Source organism: Euphorbia lathyris, chromosome 5, assembly GCF_963576675.1.
Source record: "Euphorbia lathyris chromosome 5, ddEupLath1.1, whole genome shotgun sequence".
NCBI lineage: Eukaryota > Viridiplantae > Streptophyta > Magnoliopsida > Malpighiales > Euphorbiaceae > Euphorbia > Euphorbia lathyris.
Window position 1 is genome coordinate 52784333 of NC_088914.1, and position 14630 is coordinate 52798962.

The 14630-nt window shown below is 35.6% G+C and overlaps 1 non-coding gene across 1 annotated transcript; it reads left to right on the top strand.

Moving 5' to 3' along the window:
• Positions 1-11577: 11577 nt before the first annotated feature.
• Positions 11578-11684, top strand: LOC136231592 (small nucleolar RNA R71). Its single transcript, XR_010689966.1, has one exon. It is a non-coding gene; the product is annotated as a small nucleolar RNA R71 (small nucleolar RNA).
• Positions 11685-14630: the final 2946 nt, after the last annotated feature.

Here is a 14630-nt window from a genome sequence, read left to right on the forward strand (position 1 = left end):
ACAATGTGTCAATAAAACCCTTCAACTTTAGCACGTGTGTGCTAACAGAAGTCCTGGCTTGCATCGCAGTGATGCACAATGCCTTTGTTGTCAAGTATATTTCCTGACGAGCTTGATCTTGGAACATCCTTTTGAGTTGATCCATAATCTCAAAGGCGTGCTGCTCCATGAACTGTTTCTGAAGATCAGGAACCATGGTACCCAGCATAATGCATGCCACATCTCTGTCATCCTTAACATGTCGGTCGTACCTCGCTATTTGGTCAGCGATTACACCCCGACCTGCAGGACGAGCTGCTGGTAAGGCATCAGTCAGCACATATTCCTTCGACTCGTGTCTAAAAACTATTTGCAAGTTCCTGGACCAGTCAAGGAAATTAGTCCCTGAAAGCTTTTTCCTTTTCCAGGAGTGGTCTGAGTGAGTTGTTGCTTGTTGCAGCCATTTAATTTTCTTTTCGTGTAATTTTGATGTGGAGTTTAATCTACGTGGAAAAATTACATTAGAGTTAGAATAAAGGGCTTAAGCCAAAGATCAAATTAACAATCCATTTTAATTCGTTATTGGTGATATATATTTGGCTGTCTTGACCAAGATCCACAATCCATCAATAATCGACCGAGCTAGGGCTCCGCCATCGACCATTGACGATTTGGTAGGATAGACTATCCAATCCTCCACAAGGACTCTTGGTTTGATGGGCTTTGTGACACTTAGCCTATCTGTGCTTAGGGCCCGTTCTGAGCTAATGCTACCCACGTTGAGTCCAACCACCATACACGTGTTAGCCATACCAAAGTATCCTAACCCTCGATGGCCCACTAATTACTGCAGCATACCTGCTAGGGCACGTCATACACTGTAGCACTACTTGGGAGGAAGAGGTGTGAATCTGGAAAGCACTTTTAAGCGACTCAATATTTCATTATCCGGATTAATTAAGTGATACGGCTTTAACATATAATTATCGCGGGTGATGATCTGGTGATCGTTGCTACTTATATTTCATGTTATACTAAGCAATTGTATAATCAAAATAAACATAGAGACTCTATGGGCCTTATAATACATCCTAGTGAAACTAGATATACTATCTAATCTTCACGGGCTTGCTACAAGTCTCCTTAGGCTCCCACCATGGGCTTGGACCATCTGGGCTTCTTCATGACCAATTACAATTTTATGAATAGAACCTACTCTAAAATTACATTAATGAAAGAATGGCACGCAAGCCATATTTCTCAAAATAAATTAAATTACAAACCGACTTTAATTTAGGGCCCATAGAACTCTATAACACATTGCTGCACGGTAAGACATATAAATATAATGCATGATCATGGCATTCCAAAATCATCTTATAATGTTAAGCCGAGTTACTTAGGGTGAAATCGCCAATTTTACCATATGTGACTAAGGCCCATAAAGGCCCAAACGGTTAACATCCATTTGTATACAAAATTACAATTTCGCTCCCACTGAATTTTAGGATCGTCACATATCTAAAATTAGCCCTCCCAATTTAAACCGGTGTCGCGGTCTATTAGGCCAATTTCATAAATTAACTATATTCAATTTTATACAAATTATCAATTCGATCAAAAATTAAATATGCATGCCAATCAAAAACATTTTAATACCAATTAGTTTTTATTAAAACATGTTTCATAAATTAAACGGTATTAGGGCCCTGATTTTCTTAAAATTACCCGTGAAAAATTTTAAAGATTAAAATCAGTCCCGTTAAATCCAAAATTAGACTAATTCTGAATTTGACGGACCCGAGACAGCCCCGCGGCTGCTGTCCGCGAACAGCAGCCCCGCGGATGCTGTTGGGCAGACAGCAGTTGCTGCTGTCCGCCCAACAGCAGCCGCGGGGCTGCTGTTCGCGGACAGCAGTCCCGCGACTGCTATTCCGTGTCCGAAACTATTTTTTTTCTTTTTTTTTAACAAAAAAAACGCTGCTGTATTTTTTTTAATTTTAAATTATTCTAAAAACAATTTCATAACCAAACACACCAAAAAATACAGACAGAAATAAAATTGAAAACTTCCTAGAACAATTTCTACACAAGGAATTAATAGGAAATTTCAAAAACTTGATTTGGAAAAATAATAAAACCAAATCATATTAATTTTTCAATCAATCAAAATGGACTAAACCATAGCTCTGATACCACTGTTAGGGATTATAGCCAGTTAATCAACTGTAGCGCAGCGGAATTGCGGTTTAAAATTTATTTCTAATCCCTTTAGTTTGATCTTTGTCCGTTAACCATTGATTGAATAAAACCTTTTAGATCCGTTTAGGGATAAAAACTTACCCGGACTGTCTCTTCTAGAGACGGCTGAAGAATCCATAAAGTAGTAAGATCTCTGTAGTCAAGTGCACGAACAGCTATCGAGCTAAAACCGGTGCTAGCCGAAGAGCGGAGGAAGAACTGGAGAGAAAAGGAACTTTTACAAAATTCCCGCTTTCTCAATTTTGGTGGTTTTGCCGAAAATCCAAAGTGATTTTCTATGGTGGCCGAATGTGTGTGTTGGTTAATTAGGTTTAGAGTGTTTTAATTTATATATATAGTGTATTCCTAAACCTAATTGGTTTAGGGTTAATTGGTTAATTACAAAACTAATCCAATCCTAATCTAATTACATAAATAAATACCAATAATATTTATTCTATACAATTAATTATGATTAGATTAAATTTAATTACCCCAATCAAATGAATAACACTAATTAATAAATTGACGTATTAATCCAATTAATTATTCACCGAATGCAATTTCATTAATTTACAAATTAACTAATTACATCCCGCAAACTAATTAATCAATTAAATACTCAACACTAGACCTGTCCATGGGCCGGGCTCGGGCCGGGCCAGTCGGGTTTTTAAGTAAAAATGCTCAACCCAAGCCCAGCCCAGCCCACAATTAATTTAGGCGGGCTCGGGCCGGGCTGGGCTCGGGCTTAAAAATCAAATCCCGAGCCCAACCCATATAAGCCCACCTAAATATATATATATAATTGTTAATTATAAAAAAATAAATATTATACTTAAAAATAAATATTTAATATATAAATATATATTTATTAATTAATATTAATAAGCGGGCCGGGCTGGGTCGGCCCGTGTTATTTTTATTAATCCCAAGCCCGCCCAAAAAATAGCCGGGCTTTGGCGGGCCTGGGCCGGGCTGGGCCGATGAACAATTTTTATTGTCCAAGCCCGGTCCAAGGGACACGGGCCTGGGCCGGCCGGGCGGGTACCCGGGCCCGTGGATAGGTCTACTCAACACTAAAGACCATTAACCAATTACCTTGATACAAAGTATCAATTAATCAATTAATTAACCACCAATTAATTACCTTGACATTTTACTGTCAATCAATTAATTAATTCTATCTCTCCAATGTACCGTTCTATAAGTTCTAGCTCAGATGTTCGATGTGCACGATCCTATGGGACTGTCCTTAGCTAGCAGTAGGCTTATGGCTCACAGACAGTAAGTGGGTTCTAGCAAACCATTACTGCCCCTAACTAAGACAGAGTTTCAGCAGTCTAAAGATGCAGAGACCCTGTAGTTATCTCTTAACTTCTTTTACCATTTGATATCGATATTATAAACTAGAGGCATAGCGGCTGTCATCCTCTCTGATGTTTATGATATTTCTTGATCTTAAGTAGATTGATGAAACAGATAAGTAAACTACTTATCAGAGTGTGGCCACACACTTATCAATCTCACTTATCAAGTGACCTGTGATATCATCTCACTATTACATGAGTGGTAATTCCATCACTTCAATATCAATACCAACATGTTCACCTGTTCACCCAATCATACCCGTATTTGGCATCCTGTTACAGACCTGTTAGGCGTATGTCAAAGTGAACCGGATCCCATATTGATATTATAATGAAATCTGGTCTGAAGATAGTTAGAGACCTACTTAAGAAAACTAATGACACAACCACCATGTAGTTTTCTCGGGCGGATCGATCCAGTCACATGTATACAACATGTACCCATATGCACAACTGACTTATCAAGTGCTATGGCTAGTATCAATTACTACCATACAGTCGTCGAATATACAAGTCTGTGGTCCTAATCATTCCTATGATAGAATAGACTTGGGATATGGTTTTACGATTATCAATCAATGGATTCTCTATTCATATTATAGCACAAGATATAAATGAACTAGATTAATGCCTTTATTAATGTGACACAAATACATTTTATAAGAACCAATGCCTATGAACTAGGGCACACCAACAAAACACACTTAGTCCTAACCATGGTGATGGTGTTTAGTGTTTTTAGGGTTTGAGAAGAAGAAGAAGAAGAAAAAGGAATTGAGAGAAAGAGTAAAGCTTGAAGATGAGTTTGGGGGTTTGAATTGGAAGTGATTGAAATAGAAAAGAGGATAGAAATTGGAGTGAATAAATTGGGAAGAGTAAAAGTAGGTTTTTGGGGAAGAGTTTGGAGTAAGGGATTGGGTAAAAATAGAGGTGATGTGAGGTTTGTGTAAGAGGTAGGGTTATATAGGGTGATTAGGTGATTGTATAGGTAGAATAGGAATAGGAATAGGCAACAATATTGGCAAAATCGGAATCAATAGGGCATAAATCACGCGTGTCGCGACCGCGAATGGCAAAGCCGCGGCCACGGCACGCGATTTTCAGGGAATTTTCCTCCTGAAATTCGTCCATGAATTGCTGCTCATACCGAGAATTATTAATTCTCGGTAGAGAATTGGTCAAAATGGCCTATTTGGGTGCCTATTTACATGGTTTGTGCAATTTTGTTGATGATTTGGTTCCTAAACTTAATAAAAAGTGTCCCTGCACTTAAAAACTAAAATAAATGACATTAATTGCAAGGAAAACCAAAGGTTTAACCTTAATAAATTGAATTAAAGTGTAATAAATTGGTTTATGAATAATTAATGAAACTTAAATGTCATTAATGCATATAAGTTAAGAGAATCATATTAAATGCATAATAAGTGCATATAAATATATATTAATTATAGGAATTTAGTCAATTGAATGAATGAATGTTTTAAACTCAATGAATGAAGTTTGTGAAAATTGGATTAAGTGTGAATATATGTGTTAATTAAGAAAACCATGATTTGTTCAATATTATAGATTTTATATAGATTTAACCACGATTATATAAGAAATGTAATCAAACATATATCTAACCTTTGTAAAATTAATAAATGAACTAAAATAAAATAGAACTTTATTGAATAAAACAAAAATTATAAAAACAAAGAATGAAACCAAATAATACAAAAACACACAAAATATGCACAAAAAGAAAAATTATAAACCTAAACTATTCTATATACTCATCCCTATCAAGTGGGATATTTCTGGCCTTAATACGATCAATTTGAAACTGCATGAAAGTTTCACATTCCGGTGCAGATAGAAAGTGAGGCCCTGCTCGAAAGACACGTTTTACAAGTCCTTCGTGCTCGAGAAACTCATAGTCAATTGTCGGGAAGAATTCATCATCACTCCAGGGAACATCAATGGTACCCTTTGTACCGAGAATTATTCCACAGATTATATTGCCGAACCCAATCTTCTTATCCTTGGATCGAGAAGCGGCGATAAGACCCTCCATCAGAATCTTTGAAGAATCTACTGCATTTCCCTGGAATATATCTCCAAGGACATAAAGATCTGTGTCACGGACCACACTACTGAATGTGCGACCGAATAAACTGTGACATAGGAATTTGTGCAGATACAGCATGGAGTTGGAGCGAAAAGAGTGATTATAGGCGAGTTTTGAATTGAATCGCCAGAATCCAGCGAGCATTCTCCAAACCAAACCAAGCATGCAACTCAGGATAGCTGAAAGTAAAAATTTCGCCTTCCCGATGAAAACTGAGACGTACTCGTCGTTTATTAGTGAAACGCACGGTATAGAAGAATTCGAGTATCCATTCGCCTATTATTGGAAATCGCATTTGGGCGAATTTTGTCCACCCTAGGCGTTCCATATAGCGGCTCATGTCATCAGTAATGCCTAATTGGCTGTTAAGAAATTCATCCATATACAACATTCCGGTGAAGAATTTGTAACGGTGATTCCAATAACGCCTACCTTCATCGTGATTGAAGATAGGAAAAGGCGCCCCATATCGCTTGGATAAGTCTGGGCGTTTGTTGCTTGAGGCAGCATTGTGCCTTGAAGGTTTGTATTTGGTAGGCATGGTGTTGGTTTGAAGGAAACAAAGTTTCTGTTACTAAATAAAAAATGGTGTTTTGAAGAAATTAGAGTTCTGATAAAGATGAAAAGAATTGTAACAGAACTTGAATCCTCTAGGACTAATTTATAAGAGTTTTAGATGAAAATAGGTGTTGTTTTAATCATGAAAAGGTATAAAATGACACCTTTCGGGAATGAAGAAACTTAAGGTTTCAGTTGTCAAGAGGTTTGTCGAAAGGTTTAGGTTGGTTCAGACCTGAGTGTGCAGGAATTTCGCGTGTCGCGACCGAGAATAGCAAAGCTGCGGTCGCGACACGCTGATTTCCTTGCAGAAATCAGGCGTCGTAAGCCATGTCATGATTCACGGTAGAGAATTTATAATTCTCGGTAAGTTCAGAGAAAATCTAACCTATTTGGACAAATCTGAAAAAATAGAATTCTCGGCAGAGAATTTCAAATTCTCGGCAGAGAATTGCCTGAAACTTCAATTTCACTCTAATTTCCTAAAATTAATTCTAAAATCATGAAATAAACATATTTTATGCATATAAATCATAACATAAAGTCATCTAATCACAAAAATGGCATGTGGAAAAATAAAAATAAAATAAAATTAAATAAAATAAAAATAAAAATAAAATAAAATGAACAAAAATATAAAAAGAAAACAAAATAAACTGTGATCGAAAAACTGAGTGATTTATACGTCAGAAAATCTTGTTACGAACGGAATTTCTATTTGTGAAATATTTTCGTAATAGATTTTACATCGATTACCATTAACTTTGAAACGAATTCCGTTAGGACCTTCCAGTTCTAAAGAACCATAATCGAATGTTTTGACGACTAAATATGGTCCTATCCATCTGGACTTAAGTTTTCCTGGAAATAAACGAAGTCGTGAATTAAATAACAGCACTTTATCCCCAACATTAAAGTGTTTGACTTTAATTTTGGCATCGTGCCATTTTTTCACTTTTTCTTTATAAATCTTTGCATTTTCGTAAGATGGATGGCGTAACTCATCTAACTCATTTAAATCGAGCAAACGTTTCTTACCTGCTTGTCGTAAATCAAAGTTAAGTTCCCTAATAGCCTAATAGGCTTTATGTTCTAATTCGACAGGCAAATGACATGCCTTTCCATACACTAAGCGGTATGGGGTCATTCCTATTGGTGTTTTAAATGCAGTACGGTATGCCCATAACGCATTATTTAGTTTACAAGACCAATCTTTTCTTGAGGATGAAACTGTTTTCTCTAGAATCCATTTGAGTTCTCTATTTGATATCTCCGCCTGACCATTTGACTGAGGATGGTATGGCGTTGATACGCGGTGGCGTACTCCATATTTTTTCATAAGCGTTTCAAAACTTCGGTTCATAAAATGAGCACCACCATCACTAACGATGACTCTTGGACAACCAAATCTACAAAATATATCGTCAAGAAAATTAACGACAACTTTAGAATCACTCGTCGGGGTTGCAATTGCTTCAACCCACTTTGAAACATAATCAACGGCAACTAATATGTAAGTTTTACCAAAAGAAGGGGGAAAAGGTCCCATGAAATCTATTCCCCACATATCGAAGACTTCAACTTCTAATATGGTTGTGAGGGGCATCTCATCTTTCCTTCCTAGATTTCCTGTTCTTTGGCACTTATCACAACGAGTAATAAACGAACGGACGTCTTTAAACATCGTAGGCCAAAAGAAACCACATTCAAATATTTTAGCTGTTGTTTTGGTAGCTCCATTATGTCCTCCATAAGAGCTAGAATGACATTCCGACATTATGGATTCAAATTCATTTTCACCAACGCATCTCCTAATTATCCCGTCACCACAAGTTTTGAACAGAAAAGGATCTTCCCAAAAATACTGTTTAATGTCGAAGAAACATTTCTTCTTTTGTTGGAAATTTAATCCTTCCGGAACAATATTGGTTGCAAGATAATTAGCAATATCTGCATACCATGGTGACATGACGCTTTTCATTTGATAGAGATGTTCATCAGGGAAATCATCTCGTATACCGTTAGTTTCACCTATGGGACCGTTCTCATCTTCAAGTCTCGATAGATGATCAGCGACAAGGTTTTCTACTCCCTTTTTGTCTTTTGATTCTATATCAAATTCTTGTAACAATAAAACCCATCTAATTAGACGTGGTTTTGCATCCTTTTTAGCAAATAAATATCTTAATGCTGCATGATCAGTGTAAATAATAACTTTCGAACCTAACTAGTATGACCTAAACTTATCACATGCAAAAACTATAGCTAACATTTCTTTCTCAGTTGTGGTGTAGTTTAATTGTGCACCGAAAAGTGTGTGACTTGCATAATAAATGACATGAAGTTTCTTATCCTTCCTTTGTCCTAAAACACATCCGACAGCTAAATCACTTGCATCACACATAATTTCAAATGGTAAATCCCAATCGGGTTTAGCAATAACAGGTGCACTGACTAAAGCTGTTTTTAATGTTTCGAAAGCTTTAACGCAATCTTCATTAAAATCAAAGGTAGAATCTTTCATGAGTAGATTAGTGAGTGGTTTGGAAATTACAGAAATTTTTTTGATAAATCTTCTGTAAAAACCGGCATGTCCTAAAAATGATCTTACTCCCTTAACAGTAGTTGGAGGGGGTAGTTTCTCTATTATAGAGGTTTTTGCTCTATCTACTTCTAATCCTTTTTCAGATATTTTGTGACCTAAAACAATTCCTTCGTCAACCATGAAATGACATTTTTTCCAGTTTAATACCAAATTTGTTTCTTCACACCTAGACAAAACTTTATCCAAGTTTTCTAGGCACGAATCAAAAGAATCTCCATAAACTGAAAAATCGTCCATAAAAACTTCCTGATATCTTCAATGAAATCATTAAAAATTGCAGTCATACAACGTTGAAATGTTGCAGGTGCGTTACATAGACCAAAGGGCATTCTTCTATATGCGAATGTTCCGTAAGGACATGTGAAGGTTGTTTTATCTTGGTCATCCGGGTAAATGTATATTTGAAAGAATCCAGAGTAACCATTTAGAAAACAGTAGAAAGCGTGACCAGCTATCCTTTCGATCATTTGATCAATGAAAGGAAGAGGAAAATGATCTTTCCTAGTTGCTTTATTTAAATTTCTATAATCTATACAAACCCTCCAACCAGTGGTGGTTCGTGTAGGTATTAATTCACATTCTTCATTCCTTACAACAGTTATGCCTCCCTTTTTAGGTACACAATGGATTGGACTAACCCATTCACTATCCGAGATAGGGTAGATGATTCCATTGTTCAGAAGTTTAGTAATCTCATTTTTACTACTTCTTTCATATTCGGATTTAGGCGTCTTTGCCTATCCGCTTTAGGTGGCTTATCTTCTTCTAAGTGAATTCTGTGCATTACGATGCTCGGATTAATACCTTCTAAGTCTGAAATTTTCCAACCCATAATTCCTATTCTATTTCTAACAACTTCTTTCAATTTCTCTTCTTGGACTTGTGTTAATTTGTTAGAGATAATAATAGGTAGAGAATCGCCTTCGCCTAAGAAAGCGTACCTCAAATGACTTGGTAATTCTTTAAGTTCTAATTTAGGTGGAACTATAGTTGAAGGCGAAACTGGTCCATCTTCTCGAATCAAAGGTTCTGGGTCCTTATCTTCTAGTTCCTCACTCATTATAGGTTCTATTATTTCTTCTTTTTTAACAATGTCATTTACACATTCTTCAATTAAATCAAGTTTCATACAAGCGAAACCCTCCATAGGATATTTCATCGCTTGATTCATATCAAACTCAATCTTATCATCGCCTATTCTTAAAACTACTTTCCCTTCCGACACATCAACTAGAGCACGTCACGTGTTCATGAACGGTCTACCAAAGATTAACAGACAATTTACGTCATAAGCAAAATCTAAAATAACGAAATCGGTAGGAAAAATAAATTTATCAACTTTAACTAAAACATCCTCAATTATACCGTATGGTCTTTTAGTGGTTTGATCCGCTAATTGCAAAACCATATTGGTACGTTTGATGTCTTCTTCTAAGCCTAACTTATTAAAAATAGATAATGTCATCAAGTTAATGCTTGCTCCTAAATCACAGAGACAACTGGGAAATTCAATATCTCCCAATTTACACGAAATGGTAAAACATCCGGGATCCTTGAGTTTTGTGGGCAAATTACTTGACACAATCGAACTGCAATCTTCAGTTAGCGAAATGGATGAAATTCCTTCCCAACTGATTTTCTTTGAAATTAAATCTTTGAGGAATTTACCATAATTGGGAATTTGTGTAATCGCATCCATAAACGTTAAATTAATATGTAAATTCTTAAGTTTGTCTAAAAATGTTAAAAGTTGTTTGTCATAGTCCTTATTGCGGACTTTGTGTGGAAAAGGTGGTTTGGATACAAAAGTTTTTGTACTAGAGTCAATTGGTGCATCTTTTTGTTTTAATGTATCTTCTTTGGGCGTCGGTAAATCAGTTCCAGGTAAGGTCGAATTTCCGGGCATTTCTGGGCCTAAGTAATTTTTCCCTGAACGAAGAGTGATAGCCTTAACATGCTCTTTCGGATTTTCTTCCGTATGGCTTGGAAGACTTCCCTCTTTGCGGGATGGAATTGATTTAGCGAGTTGTCCAATTTGAATTTCCAAATTATGGATGCTAGATGATTGGTTTTTAATAAGCTGGTCGAATTTATTCTCGATCCGTTTAAAACCATCGTCGTGATTACTTATTTTTCCGCTCATAGCATCAATAATTTTGTCGATTTTAGAAGATAAAGTGCTAATCGTATCTCTGGATTGATTTTGATAATTAGTAGTACGATTTTGATTAGCATTAGCATTATTATTATCTCTCCAGTTAAAGTTAGGATGATTTCTCCATCCTGGATTATATGTATTGGAATAAGGATTATTATTTTGGTTTTGCCCTTGGACAAAATTTACCTGTTCAATTTCACTCATACCTTCGTAATCCACATCTGTTTGGATTGGCTTACCATTAGAATCACACGGTGCCATAAACCTATCAATTTTGTGCGATAAGGCAGAAAATTGGGCTTGCAACATCGCTACTGGATCAAGATTCACTATACCTTTAACTGATGATGTTGTTGAGGATGATGGTTTCACTAATGGTACGTGTCCACGTTCCGCGGGCCACATACAGCTATTGATTGCCATTTCCTCCAAAAGTTCTCTTGCTTGGGCAGATGTTTTCTTCATGAATAACCCTCCAGACATAGCGTCCAATGAACCTCTAGTTGTAGGATTTAGTCCATTATAAAATGTTTGCATTAAAAGTTCCGCGGAAAATTGGTGGTGTGGGCATAAACGTTGAAGTTCTTTAAAACGTTCCCAAGACTCATAAAGAGTTTCATTATCATTTTGAGAAAAAGATGTTAACTCCTTAATGACTCTTGCGGTTTTTGCTAAAGGAAATTTTTTTGATAAAAATGCTTGGGCTAATTGCTCCCAAGTCTCAATTGATGCGGCTGGCATAGAAGTTAACCATTCTTTGGCTCGATCCTTCAAAGTAAAAGGAAAAAGGCGAAGTTTGATTGCTTCTGCAGTTACATCAGTAATTTTAAAAGTGTCACAAATTTTTAAGAAATTTGTCAAATGGGCATTAGGATTTTCGTTAGGTAACCCGTAAAACGTTACATTATTTTGCAACATATTAAGCAACGCAGGCTTAATTTCAAAATGATGTGCATTAATTTGGGGTCTAACTATACTGTTTGTTACACCGACCACTCCTGGCCTAGCGTAATCCATAAGTGTGGCCATAACTTCTGGCTCGGTAATTTTAGTTTTATTGGGGTTTTATTTTTCTTTTTCTTTTCTTTCTTGTTCTTTTTAGGTTTATAGTATGAAAAAATCGTTTAATCGGTTTTGGTTTTGAAATTGCTAGAATGAGAATTAGATAGAGTATGAAAACGTTAGAAAATATTCTGATTTAAGAATGAATTTGCAAGATATGAACTTTTAGTACTTTTTAGAAAAGTAAACAGATGTATTTGTTTGCATTAAGCAAAGAAAACAACTTTAAACTTTGTACGAATTATAAAGATGACATAAATGACGGAACCTCTAATTAATTGGCTTTGAACATGACAAAACCCTTTCGGGATAGTTGCCCTTAATCAAATTAAAACTCTTTCGAGATAATAATTTGTCTAAGTGTTCAACAAAGTTTCCTTGTAAAGATTTTGGATTAAATACGTTTTAATGAAAACACCAGCAGTCACTTTAGTGGATTGGTTACCATAAGTGCTGCATAAAAATCTATCGAATAGAACGAACTTTATTAGATGAAATATAAATTGATACAAGTTTACAGAGAACATGGAGCATGGAAACATTCGACGACTTGCAAGTGAACGGGTTGTCAATCCTTTCCTTGGGTTTCGTTAGAGTTTGTTAGGCTCAGGGGCGGATCCTCTACTCAATCTTCTCGTTGAATCTTCGTAATAGAGACTGGGTCGGTCTACTACCAAAATGAAAACTAAACTGGAACAATGTCTAAATGCTACTAAACTTGTTATTATTGAATAAACAATGTGTGTACAACATATTGCTTTTGAACAGAATCAAAATCTAACTTCTGAATCACTTGATTCGGAATTTCTGCATAAATTCTATACTAATCTCTTTTTTCTACATATCTTCAACTCTCCATCAACTCTTTATTTATATATGTTGAAGAGTCTTGATTGAAGTGTCGTGTCCGTTGTGAAGGATCGTGTCCGTTGCGAAAGGACGTCTTTATCCACCCGAACGATCGCGTTTCGTCGAAAACGAAAGTGTGTAACTATGCCTCCAAAAACTCCTGCTCGTACCGAGAATATTAAATTCTCTACCGAGAATGGGGGAGCATTAATTGGTCTTCAAACGGAAGGAAGGAGAAGCTGGGGAACGCGTGTCGCGATCGTGAATTTGGGGGCCGTGGTCGCGGCACGGAACGTTTTTTGGTTCTTCTGCTTTCTTTCGCGTCCTCGATTTGACGTTATTAATTTCTGTCGTCTTCGACTCCTTTTGTAGGGTTTTTCTTCTGTTTTCGAGCTCTTTTCGTTCCTATTTGGATTTTACCAAATATTTATGTACCTTACAAGAAAGAAACATATTCGAGAGTAAAAGCTTCCTAAACAGTTATAAATAGCATAAATTCGTAGCAATATTGATGTAATTATTGATGATATTTTAGGTATATTTTGGGCTTAACAATAGTCATTGTAAAATTTGTACACAACATCTAATGAATCAAATTGTTGATCGATTTTTGGTTTCATATCATCTTCAACATCAGGGATAAATGTCTTATTATTATCTTCTTGGAGCAAAATCAATTTCTCTGATATGATTTCCATAGAATTAAAACAGACGGAGAGCTAAAGCTGAAGTCGAAACAAGTGAGGTTGAACGATATAAAAAGAGCTTTAATTTGTAGGAGTGGTGGATACCGTTACAAAAAAATACAATGAATTACATCAGTTTTAGAAAAAAAAACATAAATATAGTGGTCCATAATTTGATTTTGGCACAATAAATCATCCTTGCTAACTTTATATTTATCATATTCTTAACCAATTTCATCATTATAAAATCAAGCAATCTAGATGTTAAATTGACAATTTTCTTATGATAATATGGCATATTATGGCACATTTAACAAAAGCGGATAATATAAAAAATTTTACAATTTTTTAAGTAAGAAATTGAAACTTCCAATTATAAAATGAAAACAGAAAAGAACCTAGTTGCTAAAACTAAAGGAAAATAGTTCCAATTAGCAAATAAAGAAAGCTAGTTGATAAAACAAAACTAGTTACAATTAGGAAATAAAGAAAAGTAGTTGATAAAACAAAACTAGGTCCAATTAGGAAATAAAGGCAACTAGTATTATAGATTTTAAACTCAAACATCCTACTTTTCATCAGCTAACACATAATTAAAAAAAAAACATGGTGAATCAAATACAAATATCATGGTTTGTGATTTTGCAACACACATTGCAGGTACTACCAATTTTGAAAGTAATGTGAGGGAGGGAGGTAATTCAAAAATAGGAATTAGAGAGAAGTAAAAGGTGAAATTTTTAACTGATAACAAATAGCAGCAACCCAGACAAAAAAATTGGGGGTCCAAATCAAGCGCTGTATCATGAAACCAATAATTCCATTATAGAGTTCCATTCTATTTCATTCGAATCGAAGAAAAGGTTGAAGAATAATTATGCACATACCTGGAAGAAGTCGTGAACTAAACAAATTGTGTGTGACTAGATTCTACAGAAACGATATCTATTCACGACTCTATTTTGTTTTTCTCTCTTTTGAGTTTGGATGAAGATTGTTTCTGCAAATA